The sequence below is a fragment of the Eubalaena glacialis genome, chromosome 9 (genome assembly GCF_028564815.1).
Source record: "Eubalaena glacialis isolate mEubGla1 chromosome 9, mEubGla1.1.hap2.+ XY, whole genome shotgun sequence".
Classification (NCBI taxonomy): domain Eukaryota; kingdom Metazoa; phylum Chordata; class Mammalia; order Artiodactyla; family Balaenidae; genus Eubalaena; species Eubalaena glacialis.
Window position 1 is genome coordinate 37,204,545 of NC_083724.1, and position 13,515 is coordinate 37,218,059.

The window sequence follows — 13,515 nt, forward strand, 5'->3', positions numbered from 1 at the left end:
TGCTATAGCTTACGGGCATTCTACAGTAGGCATTGGGAACCAAACCCAGCTAGTAATATGATGTTACCTGACTTCTCTGCGACCAGAAAGTCAAGGGTGGGATTCAGGAAATACTAGGTGCTTTGGCTGATTATAATCTTAATGTCTTCCCAGTCCACTTTCCCCCAGTCTGCTCCACCTGGTAAACTCCTACTCATCCTTAAATTCTTAACTTCTAAGAATATATCTCACCAGCCTCCAAGGAGACTGTAAACTCTTTAAAGTCCTGGACTGTATCTCTATCAATGTATCCTAGTGTCTGGCATTGGTCACGATTGTATAAATGAAAAGATCATACACTTAGTTAAGTGTTAGGGTGTAATTTGAAATGTATGTTGCCGAAGATTCATCCCCACTTCTCTCATGCGGCCAGCCCACCACTGTAGCACCATGCCTTGTCAACTTGCAGCTCTCTCTCTACCTGCTCAGTCCCCAGTTGGTACCTGCATGTTGGGAAAGGCTGAGCATAATACTTTATTGAAATGATCTATTCAGCAGTTTAATTGCACTCCTACCCCCACGGCTGTACTTAGAGGCACTCCTAGTACAGGACTGACTTTATTTTGCTCCCCTATGGCTTTGATTTGAGAGTCAGAGAAACATGAAAGGAAAATGGATTCAGTAACTAACATCACATCCAAGGAGAGGAGGGTGCAAGGGGGTCATGAATCTGCAGAGTTCTTCTCTCATAAGAAAACTGTCAGCACATCTCGAAAGCCTTTCTGCACCTCACAGTCCCTCCCTTTCTTGAGACTAGGCACAGCCGAGTTGGATGGTTTCCTGTCTTTTAACAACAAGGGGGTTTAAAGTAAGAAAGAGGAAGATAAAGTCAGAGAAAGCGGCGAGGGATCAGGCTGGCTTCTACTCATAATTCAAGATGGGTCTCTAGACTCAGAGAAGGCAGCGCATCTCCATCTGTTTCGTTTCTGCTTCTGCTACCCTCTCTGGGTCCACAGGGACTGATTTACCACTGAGACACAGCCCAAGAAGGGAAGGGAGAGTTTCTTTCCTAAGTGTCTGAAAAGGAAAAACTTTGAGGAAACAGCCAAGAGAGGGAGAGGAGAGGAGTCCGTGGCTCTAGAGTGGGGAGAGGTGGAGGAAGGAGGCCGAAGCGGCACAACCCGTGGAATGGGAGCCTGCGGGCGGGCGGGCGAGCCGGCGGGCACCTACCCGGGCCAAGCCCCCGGCAAACTCGCGGGCGCCGACATCGGCGCCACAGGCAGCCGCGGCGGAGCCCCAGGCACAGCCGGGCCTGGGTGGCGCGAGGCCTTGCCCCGGAGGCCCGCGGCCTTACCCCGGAGGCGGACCGGGGGCGGAGTAGCCCCCGAAACTGGGCTCTCCCCGCGGGCGGCCCTTAGCCTCCCCGCCTCAGCAGCAGAAGATGCCCCACGGCGCCGCCCGCCCAGCCCGTGAGCCTCGGCCGGCCGAGGAGCTCGCCGCCCATTGGCGGCGGCGGCGCTGCGTCCCCACCCCCCTCCGCGTCCCCGCCCCCTCCGCTGCCGCCGCCGCTTCCCGGCTCCGCCTCCTCCCCCTCCGGGAGCCGCCTCCGTCGCCGCCGCCGCCGCCGCCGCCGCCGCCACCGCCGCTGCCGGCCCGGGCCCAGCCAGCGCCCGCCGCGCCGGAGTCGAGTCGCAGCCGGAGCTGCTGCTCGCGGCCCCGCCATGAGCGGAAGCGCCGCCGCCGCGGTCGCCGCCGCCGCCGCCTCAGCAGCCGCGGCCGCCGCGCACTTCCAGCCTCAGTCGTCGTCTCCCAGGCCGGGCCCCGCCGAGCTCGGGCCCCCGCGCCGCCCGCGCCCCCTGCCGCCGCCGCCCCGGCCCGAGCCCGCCGCAGCCGGCCGCCTCAGCCCTCCGGGCCACGGGCCTCTACGGGCGGGCACCCAGGGTGGCGGCGCCTGCGGCAGAGCGCCGGGAGCAGGTACGGGGTCCAGGAGCGGACCAGGCGGGGAGGGGCGTGGGTTGGTCTCGGGTGTGTGTGTTGGGGGGGCGCCCAGAGGCGTGTGGTCCAGCCGCCCGGCCCCGCGGCGGGGGTGGAGCGTTGTCCGGGTCAGGTTAGTCCGGCCCCGGAGCCCCTGTGAGCCCTGCGTCTCCGCTGCGCGGAGCGGCTCACAAAGCCTTTTCCCCCCTGGTGGGTAACCCCCTCCCCTAGGGTGGGCAGGGCAGGACCTCTCTAGGTCTCCTCTGGGCGGCGGAGGAAACGGAGGTTTACAGGGGGAAGTGACTTGCCCAAGGTCACATAGCCGGCGAAAGTCGTAACCTGGCTGGGACCCAGGGTCACTCTGGGCCGGCGCGGGCCCGGAGCAGGGGGCGCTGGGAGGAGGAAGAGCCCCTAGCCCCGGAGAACCAAGAGAGATTGATCGCGGAGGAGGGGGCGCTAGGCCCCGGCCCTAGGCACGCCCACCCAGCGCTTTTGGGGCTGGCTTAGGAGAAAGGATCTCTTGCAGGCTGGGACGGAGGAGAGCGGCGGCTGATTTGGGGGATTGGTGGTGTCCTGGGGAGCCGCAGGGGGAGAGACTCCTGTGAGGTTGTCCTCTCGGGGAAGAGGGCTTTCTTGAGTGAGTGGGTCAGAGCTTCGGAAAGTTCTTATTGGGGGGACCATTTGGTCTCTGCCAGGCCACCTTTCCCACCACTGCACGGACTAAACCAATCCAGCTGGAATTAATAGGAGGGAGGCCTGCTTGCTTTTGTGGAGACGCCTGTAAGGTGTCTTTTTCACGAAATGGCCCGAGTTTCGTTCCTGCCCCAAACAAGTGTATATATGGCCCTAGTAAAGACGTTTCTGCCACAGAAAGCCAAATGAGGTTTTCCCAGGTGGTCTGGACCTGTCACACTTGGGGAACCCCCAGAGAAAGAACAGCTATCCCAGGCGTGAAGGGGTAGGAAGTGAGAGGATTGGGACAGGTCACCCACCTGCCTGGCATGGAAGAGGGCCATGTACTGCATGGGATTCCTGTTTTTCTTTCGGGTGGGTTGTTTTTATTGTGGATGCATCTTGGAAAGGGATTTGGGGTTCTAGAGGCAACGGAGAGAGAGTAGTGTTATAGTCAATGAAGAGGGGCCTGTGGAGCTAGAAAATAGAAGCTGTAGAATGGGGGAAAAGGAGGAAATTTAGTCACTGGGGGGGAAGGGAGATGAAAGGGTTGCTTGAAGGGAGGGGGACAGTGTCTAGTGTAGAGAAAAAGATTGGGCTGTTTCAAAGAGGGAGCCAAAGGTAATGAGCTTGAAAGGAGTCTGTTAGAGGTGCATGGTATCTTACAAGGTTGAGTAATAAGTATTGGTCTGCAATCACATCATTTTCTTTGAGTAAAGACAGTTGTTAAGTACTTTTACATAATGTTTTGGGTACTCCCCATCCCCCCCATTCTCTCTCATGTTCTAAGGCTGCAGGCCCGTAGTATTGTCTTGGAAGTAAGCCTTGACAAAAGAGGGAAGGGAAAGACTAATTAGCAAATGCATTAATTAGGGCTCTTTGTCCAAGATGATTCCTTGTTTAAGTCAGCTGTTTTCTTGCTGCCCTCCCGCACCTCAGCTTTCCAGTTGTGGCTGTTGGCAAGGTTCTTTGGGAAGAACTGCCCTGATTCAGACAAGATGGGTTAAATTTTTCTAAAAAACTGAGAAAAACATATTTGACAGATATATATAAAAGTATGAAAATTTACTTGTCAAAGACTTAAAATTAGGGAAATGCAAATTGAAACATCAGTGACATGCCATTTCACACTCATCAGATTGGCAGAAATTAAATGCTGTGATAACCAAGTGTTAGTAAGGTTATGGGGAAATCACCTTTTATATACTGCTAGTGGGAATGTAAATAGATAGTCACTCTGGAGAGTAGCATAGTGATGTCTAGCTGAAGGAGGGCAAGCAAATCTATTTACCTAAAATGTCCATTTCTGGGTATATACTTTAAGAAATCTTTGCATACTTGTCCAAGAAAATAAGTACAAAAGAAGTACAAGAATGTTTATTGCTGCTTAAATGTCCACCAATAGGGAAATACATAAATTGTTAGATAGTCCCACACAATTGAATATTAGAGCACTGTGAAAAATAAACTATAACCACATGCATTAAAATGGTTGAATCTTACAAACATAACAGGGGCTGGGGGAGCAAGTAATAGAAGAATTATTAGAGAATGTTTCCACTTGCATAAAATCTGAAAACATGCAAAATAATATTGTCTGTGTCTCTGTACATATGTAGTAATAGTATAAAAACATTCATGGTAACAACTAACACCAAATTCAGAGTAGTGGTTATCTCTCAGGAGAGTGGGTGAGGAATGGGATTGATCAGGGGTACACAGAGGGCTTTAGTTATATCTAGTATTCTATTATTAAACCTGAATCAGATAATTGCAAATTAAGATTTGCTTATCTTGGATGTAGGGTACAGAGATATTTAAATATTTTTCAGATGTTTGAAATATTTCTCACATGCAAAACAATTTCTTGTTTACATAGCAGAGGGTTTTTGTCCCATAATAGTGAAACTCTAGCTACAGGATCCAGCCCAGCACAGCCTGTTAGGCATGCTGGCTGGTGATCCTTTTCTCACCCCATTCTGACCCACAAAGCCTAGTTTTGTGATGGATGACTTTTATTTTGGAACAGCTGATAGGCACGTGGAGGATTTCCCAGTCTTTCTAAACTTTCTGGTGGACCTAGGTCAGCAGTTTGAGTTTTGTCAAAATATAAGTGCTCCAGGACATTCTGATCTATCAAATGTAGGGAGGGACCCAGAAATCTGATTCTGAACATGTTCCCTGGTAGATTCTCATGCCCACTAAAGTTTGAGAACCACTGCCTTAAGGTTTCTTCTGACTCTGGGCTGTACTTCTCAGCTTTGCCCAGCCTAGTCCCCAGGCTGCCTTCTGTTGCCCCTCCTGCATGACTGGGACTAATTTGGACCCATGTGATATTTAGCTCTTTTGTAGGGCATAAAAGAATGATCGAGTTGGAAGCCATTGAATGTTAAACCCTTCATAATCCAGGTTGTCTATTCCTCTTATTTTCATGCAGGTAGCTAAGGGGCCCACCACCCACCAGGGCTGTTTATCAGGTTTTATAAACTTTAACCACATGTATCACTGTGTATGGTTTTATAGTTAGGATAGGAGCAAAAAAGTGTCTGACTGAGAAGGAAAACTAGCAAATTGGAGAAAGTAAACCCCCAAAGGTAAATGTATGTGATCATGCCTTTCTCTGCAGATGATAGTGATTGTTTGCATGTTTTAGCTTAGCACATGCATTTGAAGTTCAGTTATTTGAACCTGTAGTCAAAGATTGGGGGCTTTAGGAACAACTGATTATTCCTCTAGATGGAAGAGTTTCCCTTCTCTCAAATTTGCTAGTTTTCCTTCTTTGCTAGACCCTTTTCCCTCTGGTCCTAATATGTTTATGAATGAATTTATATTAACATGTGTGAGGATTTCTGGTAATGAAATTTGTGAAATGCTGTTTGTTGTTGGTGACGTTCTTCTTTCTGGAGACCTACTTTGGAGGTGCAGTTTTGCCCCAGGTACACTTTTGCAAGGCTGCTGATTAGGGTTGTATAGCTTGTTCTCAGCACTGGGTGCTTGTTTTGTTTTGCAAGTGGGAGTAGAAACCCATTTTGTGCTCCGCTTACCAAGATGAACACCTTGTGTGGAAACTGTGTCCCCTTAGTGGGGGCACCCTTTTCTAATCCTCACAAAGGTGCTCTGTGAACTAGCATGGCCCTGCGGCTTTGGAACTGTTGGTCCAGCTGTTACCCGTCCATACTCACCACAGGCTCTGCGAAGAGGGCTGGTCACTGCTAGGCCTGAGACTCCAAAAGAGTTTTCTCCATGTGAACTTTTCATGGGCAAGGGCCTACCCCTGGCTTTTCATTACCATGCTCAGTTGAACCGAAGAGTTGAACCAAAGAGTTCAGCTCAAAATTGTAAAATTTGTTATGGGCCTGGAGAAATTGTACAGAATAAACAATTTGATAAATACCATTATTTATGGAAAGACAATGAGAAAGAAATCGTTAAAAAGATAAAAGCATCTGGTAAGTGAAGGAGAGAAAGTAGCTATGTGCCACATTTGCTCATGCAGTCACATAGTGCTCACTTTGAGGGGGAAATACGATACTATTTTTCTCTTCCTATTTCCCTCTACACTAGTATTCCTGAATTTCTTAAGACCTGAGGCTTTTTAGCCAATTTTGAAAATATTTGCCCATTTGTATTTTCCATTAAGCGGTTGTTTACGCTTCCTGCTGTTTCATTTTTTCTTGGAGAGAGAGGAAGGGGGAGTGCTGAACCAAGGACAAGACTGGACTTCCTACTGCTTTTGCAAATAATGGCAGTGTGTTTTTCAGAACAGTTGTCATGGAAGAGTGCTGTCCTGCGGGCTCAAGGGAGAGGTACAATTTGAAGTGGTTTCTATTGTCTTTTTTATTATTATTTTTAAACATGATTGAGGGTGATGGATAGAGGGTTCCATTGTGCTTTTGTTGCTGTCTTGAAGAAATTTTTTTTAAAGAAAATGTATGTAAATAAAACTGAAAATGTTTAACAAAACTAGTCTTATGCCCACACAAGGAGAATAAACAGTTCTCACCTATAAGCCTCACCCAAAGCAGTTTCAGGGGTTTTTTTCTGTTCTTAGTTTAAATGGATATTAGTGCTATTCTAGGGACTGCTTGGGACAGTTAACCATGTTGGGCAGGTGGAGGAGAATGATGGGATTATACTAGAGTTTATCAGTAGCCCCCTCCAGTCATGATATGGAAAGCTGTCGCTGTATTGTCTGCTTTTGTGATAAAATGTGTGTAGAAATGAGGGAGAGATTGTAAGTTTTGATATAACCATTTGACCCTGTTGAAAGAAGGGAAGAGGTGGTAAAGAGGAAGAAATACATGCATGGAAGAGAGAGCTGCAAGCAATTAAGTAGTAGAACATTTTGTAGTGCTTCTGGGATGTACCTTGAGTTGACAGTCACCTGTCAGTATCTGTTCTGCTTCAGCACCTTTGATTTCAGTGTTTGCAGATGGTGCTCACTGATCTTTAGTTGAAGTCTGTTTTATTGTCACAGAGCTGGAAAGCGAGCAGTTTTGAAGACTACACTGAAGTAGTAGGAGAGGCAAAGTAAAACAAGTATTCATTGCATAATCACTTTTGCAACTAGAAGATGGGACTCTAATAATTTTTAAAAAGGATTTTCATTTGGCTTTTAGGCTATTTTATTTTTTTAAATTTTTAACAGATTTGTCTTCCTATGTAGATTTTTGCTGCCGCCTGAATACGTGTTTGAGTGAGCACCTACTGGGTGCTGGTAATACCAGTACTAGCCACTGATTCATTGGGGTGATAGCTTCACTGTCAGAGACTTCATTACCTGAAGTACTGAGAACAGCACAAAGGAGTATGTTTCAGCTACTGCTTTCTTTTCTCCCCCTTTTCATGCTTCCTTCTGCTCCCTGGCCTTTTGGGCTTGGTGGTGATCTCTCCATCTGTCAGAACAGGTCCTGTCCTTTACTCTCCTCATGGGAGGGGTGCAGAGGCTTTGTAGAACCTTTGGGCTGGACACCCACAAGTAAAACCCCTCGAACAATATTGAACCAGACCCGAAGGCCTCCAGAGTGGCCCCAGCTCCTCTTCTTTCATTGCTGCCTATGTTGCCACCACCCACACTTTGCTGTGGAGCCTGGAAGGCGCCCCGCTCACCCCCAATCATACAAAGAGGCTTTGTGCTCTGAGGATGTTTTAAAGGCGGGATCACTGTAATTATAATTCCCTAAGCACAACCAAGTAATGGGGGCAGACAGGGTAAAGATGGTATCCAAGTACTTGTTGGTAGGGAGAAGTCAGGCGGGGATTAAAAGCATCTGGAGACAGTACCAAAATGGATAATGGAGCGTTGTTGGTAATGCTGACAGGAATGTGTTTAAGTGAATACATTTCAAGGTTTTAAATTCTAATACTTGCAAGATACTTGAAGCTTTAAAAAGCACAAGACAGCCGGAACTTTTTTTTTCTAGTCTAAAACTGTAACTGAAAAGTACTTTACAGTGGGACTTCCGTGGTGGCGCAGTGGTTAAGAATCCGCCTGCCAATGCAGGGGACACAGGTTGGAGCCCTGGTTCCGGAAGATCCCACATGCCGCAGAGCAGCTAAACCCGTGCGCCACAACTACTGAGCCTGTGCTCTAGAGCCCGCGAGCCACAACTACTGAGCCCACGTGCCACAACTACTGAAACCCGCTTGCCTAGAGCCCCTGCTCCGCAACAAGAAAAGCCACCGCAATGAGAAGCACGCGCACTGCAACGAAGAGTGGCCCCCACTCGCCGCAGCTGGAGAAAGCCTGTGTGCAGCAATGAAGACCCAAGACAGCCAAAAATAAATAAATAAATAAAAAATAAATAAACTTATATTTTAAAAAAAAAGTACTTTACAAGAAGGTATGTAGAAATCCAGGCCTACTTTGTTTTATGCTTGTGTTGCCAGAATGATTGATTGCCCAAGAAAGCCAAATCTATAACTTGCTTACTATCCATGGGGTGCTCTTACTAATCTTTTTTTTTTTTTTTTTTTAAGTTTCTAAAAGTTAGCACTGACTGACATCTTGGGAAGCTGATTTCCGCCTACCACCACCAGAAAAAAATCAGTGAATCTGGGGATATGTGTTTAGTAACCTCTTATATCAACCATCCTGTCATGATGTGCTTCTGAGATCTGTTGGCAATCAATCTTCTAGTGAACACTTTTTTTTACTATGTTAACTATTAGTATGTTACTTTTACTAGTGTCTCAAACGTCTTCCTTCCTGCCTCCCTTCTTTCCTTCCTCCCTCCCTTTCTCCCTCCCTCTCTCCCTTCTTTCATTCCTTCCTTCCGCTCCCTCCCTCTCTTCCTTCCTTCCTTCTTTCTTTCCTTCCTTCCTTCCTTTCTCTCTTTCCTTCCTTCCTTCCTTCCTTTCTTTCTCTCTCTCTCTCCCTTTTTTATTGACAAATAAAATTGTATGTATTTAAAGTGTGCAATGTGATGGTTTGATGTTTGTGTACATGGCGAAATGATTACCATGGTCAGGTTAATTAATACATTCATCACCTCACATAACTACCTTTTTTCTTGGTGAGAATGCTTAAGATCTATTTTCTTAGCAAATTTCAAGTATACAGTACTATTAACTATAGTCACCATGCTGTACATTAGAGCCTCAGAACTTATCTTATAACTGAAGGCTTGTGCCTTTTGACCAACATCTCATTTCCTCCACTCCCCAGGCCCTGGTAACCACCATTCTACTCTCTGTTTCCATGAGTTTGACTTTTATATTAAAAAACAAATTATTATTATTTTTTTAGATTCTACATATAAGTGACATCTTAAAGTGTTTGTCTTTCTCTCTTTGGCTTATTTCACTTTACATTGTGTCCTCCAGTTTCATCCATGTTGTTGCAAATGGCAGGATTTCCTTCTTTCTTCATGGCTGAATAATATTCCATTGTACGTATATACCACAACTTCTTCATTCACTCATTCATCAGACACTTAGGTTCTTTCTCTATCTTAGCTATTGTGAATAATGCTGCAATGAACGTGGGAGTGCAGATGTCTTGAGGAAATCTGCCTTAAATTTATCATCACATAAGAATACTGGGTAGTCCATTACAAAGATATTGCCCAAATAATCCTTAAAAAGACTGTATAAATCTGACAGCTAAATTTTATGAGATTTAAAAATATACAAGGTTCCATTTTATCTGCTTTTAATGAAAAGTAAGGGTGATTACCCCTGTTTTAGGCAAGTATACTGCTCAGCAGTGACTTAACATTTTACCAGCTGTTATTTGGCTATTTCATTTGCTTCATTTATAATACATATTTCTTACAATACATATACATATAACCTCTGACTGTTTACTTCGCTGCTCTGGTGGCCAGTAAAAGTAACAATAAAACATTTATTGAATGCCTACTATGTACCAGACACAGTGAGGATTTCAGATTTGATTCAGATACACAACAGTTTAGCAATAGACTCCGACAATGTGTTAGTTGACCAAACAAATTTTTGGGTTTGAGAACATCAAAATTGCATAAATAGTAGTGATATGATATAATCATGATAATTAACATTGCTAAAGCACAGATCTAATCAGGTCACAAATTTAAGTGGCTGCCTTGTAAGTAAAATATTTTTTGGTTTGGCATTCAAGGCCAGCATAATTGGGTCTTCATTATTCCAATCTCTACTATTCTTCATGAATATTCTGCAGGGAAGTGTAATGCCCTGTTTCCATGTGTGTGTATCACTTTTTCACCTCTGTTCGTTTGTTGCTTCAGCTTTAATTTTTCCTATCTTCTCCAAATCCTGCTTATTTTTTAATATCTAGATAATAGTGGTCACTTACTGTGTGCTTATTGTGTGCAAGGCTCTGTTCTAAGTGGTTTACCTGGATTAATTCATTTAATTTTCACTACAGTCCTCTAAGGTTGATGCTTTTATCATCTTTATTGTGCAGATGAAGAAACTGGAGCACAGAGAGGTTAAATAACTTGCTAAAGATGACGCAGCTATTAAGAGTGTTATCTAGGATATGAACCCAAGCCGTCTTATTCCAGAGTCTGTATTTTTAGCCATCATGCTTTACGTCTCACTTTATAGATAGCCTAAGCAAACATAGCAGTTAAGTTTTGGTAACGAGATTGAACATAAGCAAAGGTGGCCACTGTCTTAGCCACTAGAGAGAATTTTCAGTCTTCAGTTTTACCTTTGTTCCTCCTGAGAAATACACTCCTTTTAAGTTCTGAATTTTTGTGTTAGGATTATTTAATTAATTTTCTTTTTAGTCATTCATTACTTTTTCACATAATAAGGAGTAGGAGTACCTGCATTGGAGTGGGTTCACCTCAGATCAGGCATATTTAAATTGCTTCTTAGAAAATCTCCCATGTTCTGTGATTCTGAACATTGGTCTTAACTCAGTGCTTGTTTGGTCACTTAAGCAGATACAAAACTTCTCATAGAAAAATTAGGCCCTATTCAGAATCCCACCTTTTTGTGGATATGAGTACCTCCCTCTCTGAAATAGTACAAGAATGGATGTTAGACTTCTTTTTAGCCTTCTTAATTTCCATAATAAACTTTAATTTGTCACAAGCTAAAGTATAAACATATCCCTTTATTCAGTGGTATAGAATATGAATATTTCAGGCGTCAGTTGGAGAGCCTGGTGCTGTGTTGATGCTGTCTGACATAGTAGATTATTTGAGGAAGATAATGTAGCATAGTGGTTCCCAAATGAACTACTTCAATCTTGGTTGGAATGCTTGTTGAAAATTCTGTCTTTAGGTGGCCCAAAGTTGGAATCTGAGATTAAATTTTCTCAAGCAGTTATAGTGTTTCTAATATTATTTCGTTTATGTTGTGGGCTTAATAGGCATTGGTGGGCCATCCATTTAGAAAATGTTCTATGGGAAAATGGGATTCTAAGGTCAAAACGAGGTACAGTAGTTTTAGACTTTTGGAACATGTCCTGTTTTTGAGTTGAGCACTGCCAACTCAGTCTTTTTCTTTGTTTATGGATAGTTGGAAAAGAAAAATGAATTCTCCACCTTTCAAATTACTAAGCAATATGAGAATTAATTCATAGGAAGATAGTCTTCTATTCAGGCAGGATAAAAGCTGATTAAATCCAGATAATTGAGGAATTTCCACCCATTTACTGGTTTGCGTTTCTTTAAGAACCTTAACATCAGAACATCTCTAGAGTTACAGTATGTTTGGGGCTCTAATGGAAGACATAGTTGACTGTCTTTGCTGTATATGAAGAATATGAGTCATGAATTCTTTTGATCTAATTATCCAATATTTCTATTAAAAACTATGCATATATTGAAAACAAATTACTATTCCATGATATTTTTGAGCTTTAACTTTAAATAAAAGCCACCATTGTGTGCTTAACAACAACAACCAACAACAACAGGTAAACCCAAAACCCTACAAAGGCAACAAGTCAAAAGATTTGCCTTCTTAAAGTGAATCTGTGTTTAATTCATGAAGTTAGTAATGTCCATGAGATAAAACTAAAGTCAGAATTTGACTCTAGAATGTTTAGGTAATTCTGTACATATTTTGAGTCTAGCTTTTGGTAGAAGAAAATCTTTAAAAAATGAACTGTCTCAATTGCCATAAATGAGTTTAAGAAACAATTGTGTGGGGTGGGGATAGAAATCAAACTAGTTTTACCATACCAAAATCTTTTTATAGCACTTTTGAGATGTAATGTTCCTTTCTTTTTTTTTTTCATTTTTTTCATTTTTTTAATTTTTTAACATCTTTATTAGAAACATGTTTCCTTTCGAAATAGAATTGTTTGATAGAATAGTTATATTATTTTTCCTGATGCTATGTAATTAAAAACCCAAGGCCCAAATTTATTTTGTCTTGATTAAAACTTTTTTTGTATGGAAGAAAAGTTATCAGATGGAAAAGGAGCTTTAGAAATTTTGATTCTGAGATTGCTCTAAGAAGGGAGAGGCAAGTCAAATTGGGTTTGGGCCCCACAGAATTGACTGTGCTACTTCCTGTGTCAGGAAAGCTCAGAGAGAGGGGGCTGTGCTGCCTTGGGGCGGGGCATAAGCCTGGTAGGAACTAGAAGTGAAACTGGAAGTGCCTTAAAAAAGCAGATCGTTGTGTTAGCCCGAATCAGGCTGCCTAAGCAGTGAGACAGTATGATTCTCAAGCACAGATGTATATGTCGTTACTTTGGCAGATTTCCTGAGAAAGTTAACATGTTTGCCTGTGACTCAGGACAGACCTGAAGACTCCGTGGGGAAAAATGAGACAAGAGCAAAGGAAGAGGGGCTTTAGGGTGCAGGTTTTGAAAGAAAATGTCAGCCTTTGAGGGAGGCAGCAGGAAGTTAAAGGTGGAATTCTGGGGACGTTTTCCCCTCCCCACAATCTCTGTAGAGGTGGAGGCTGCAGTATGGAAGTGGAGGGTAGATACACTTGTAAATGTTGATAAAAGTATCCTTGTTAGAGCAGAAAAGGTGTATGCCTGCGCTTTGTTTTAAAATGATGGATTCCCATTACAGTATTAGTGATACAAACAGGTTAGCTAGTCTTATGTAATTTTATTATGCCTGGGGTTAACATTGAAATTAACTTATTTTAAAAGAAAAATGAGAACTTATGATATAATATTGACACCTAAGAGCAGTACATTTCCAGGGTGGTTTAAAGATAGTTATGTGCTATCTGTCACGCACAAAAGACGACACTGCTAACATGCTCTGCCTAACTAGGGCATGCAGTGCTGATTTTTTCCCACAGGAGTGATAGATTTAAATTCAAAGAGGTTAAAAACCACTGCTCTTTTTGCTGGCCTCCCCCCTTCCCATTCCCAGAAACCACTCATAATACCCTGTGTGCGGATAGGTGCGGGTAATATGGATTGGGGTTAGGTTTATGGCTCAGAGGTAGACCGGCTTCTTAACA

At 43.8% G+C, this 13,515-nt stretch overlaps 1 protein-coding gene across 3 annotated transcripts in view; it reads left to right on the forward strand.

The window, feature by feature from the left end:
• The first annotated feature begins 1,852 nt into the window (after positions 1 to 1,852).
• RNF38 (ring finger protein 38) overlaps positions 1,853 to 13,515 on the forward strand; it is a 129,523-nt gene continuing 117,860 nt past the window's right edge. For 2 of the 3 annotated variants that reach the window (XM_061200240.1, XM_061200241.1), the window contains exon 1: positions 1,853 to 1,953. The gene's annotated coding sequence lies outside the window, so the exon portion shown is untranslated. The remainder of the gene's footprint in view (positions 1,954 to 13,515) is intronic. The other variant, XM_061200245.1, reaches the window with a different exon arrangement.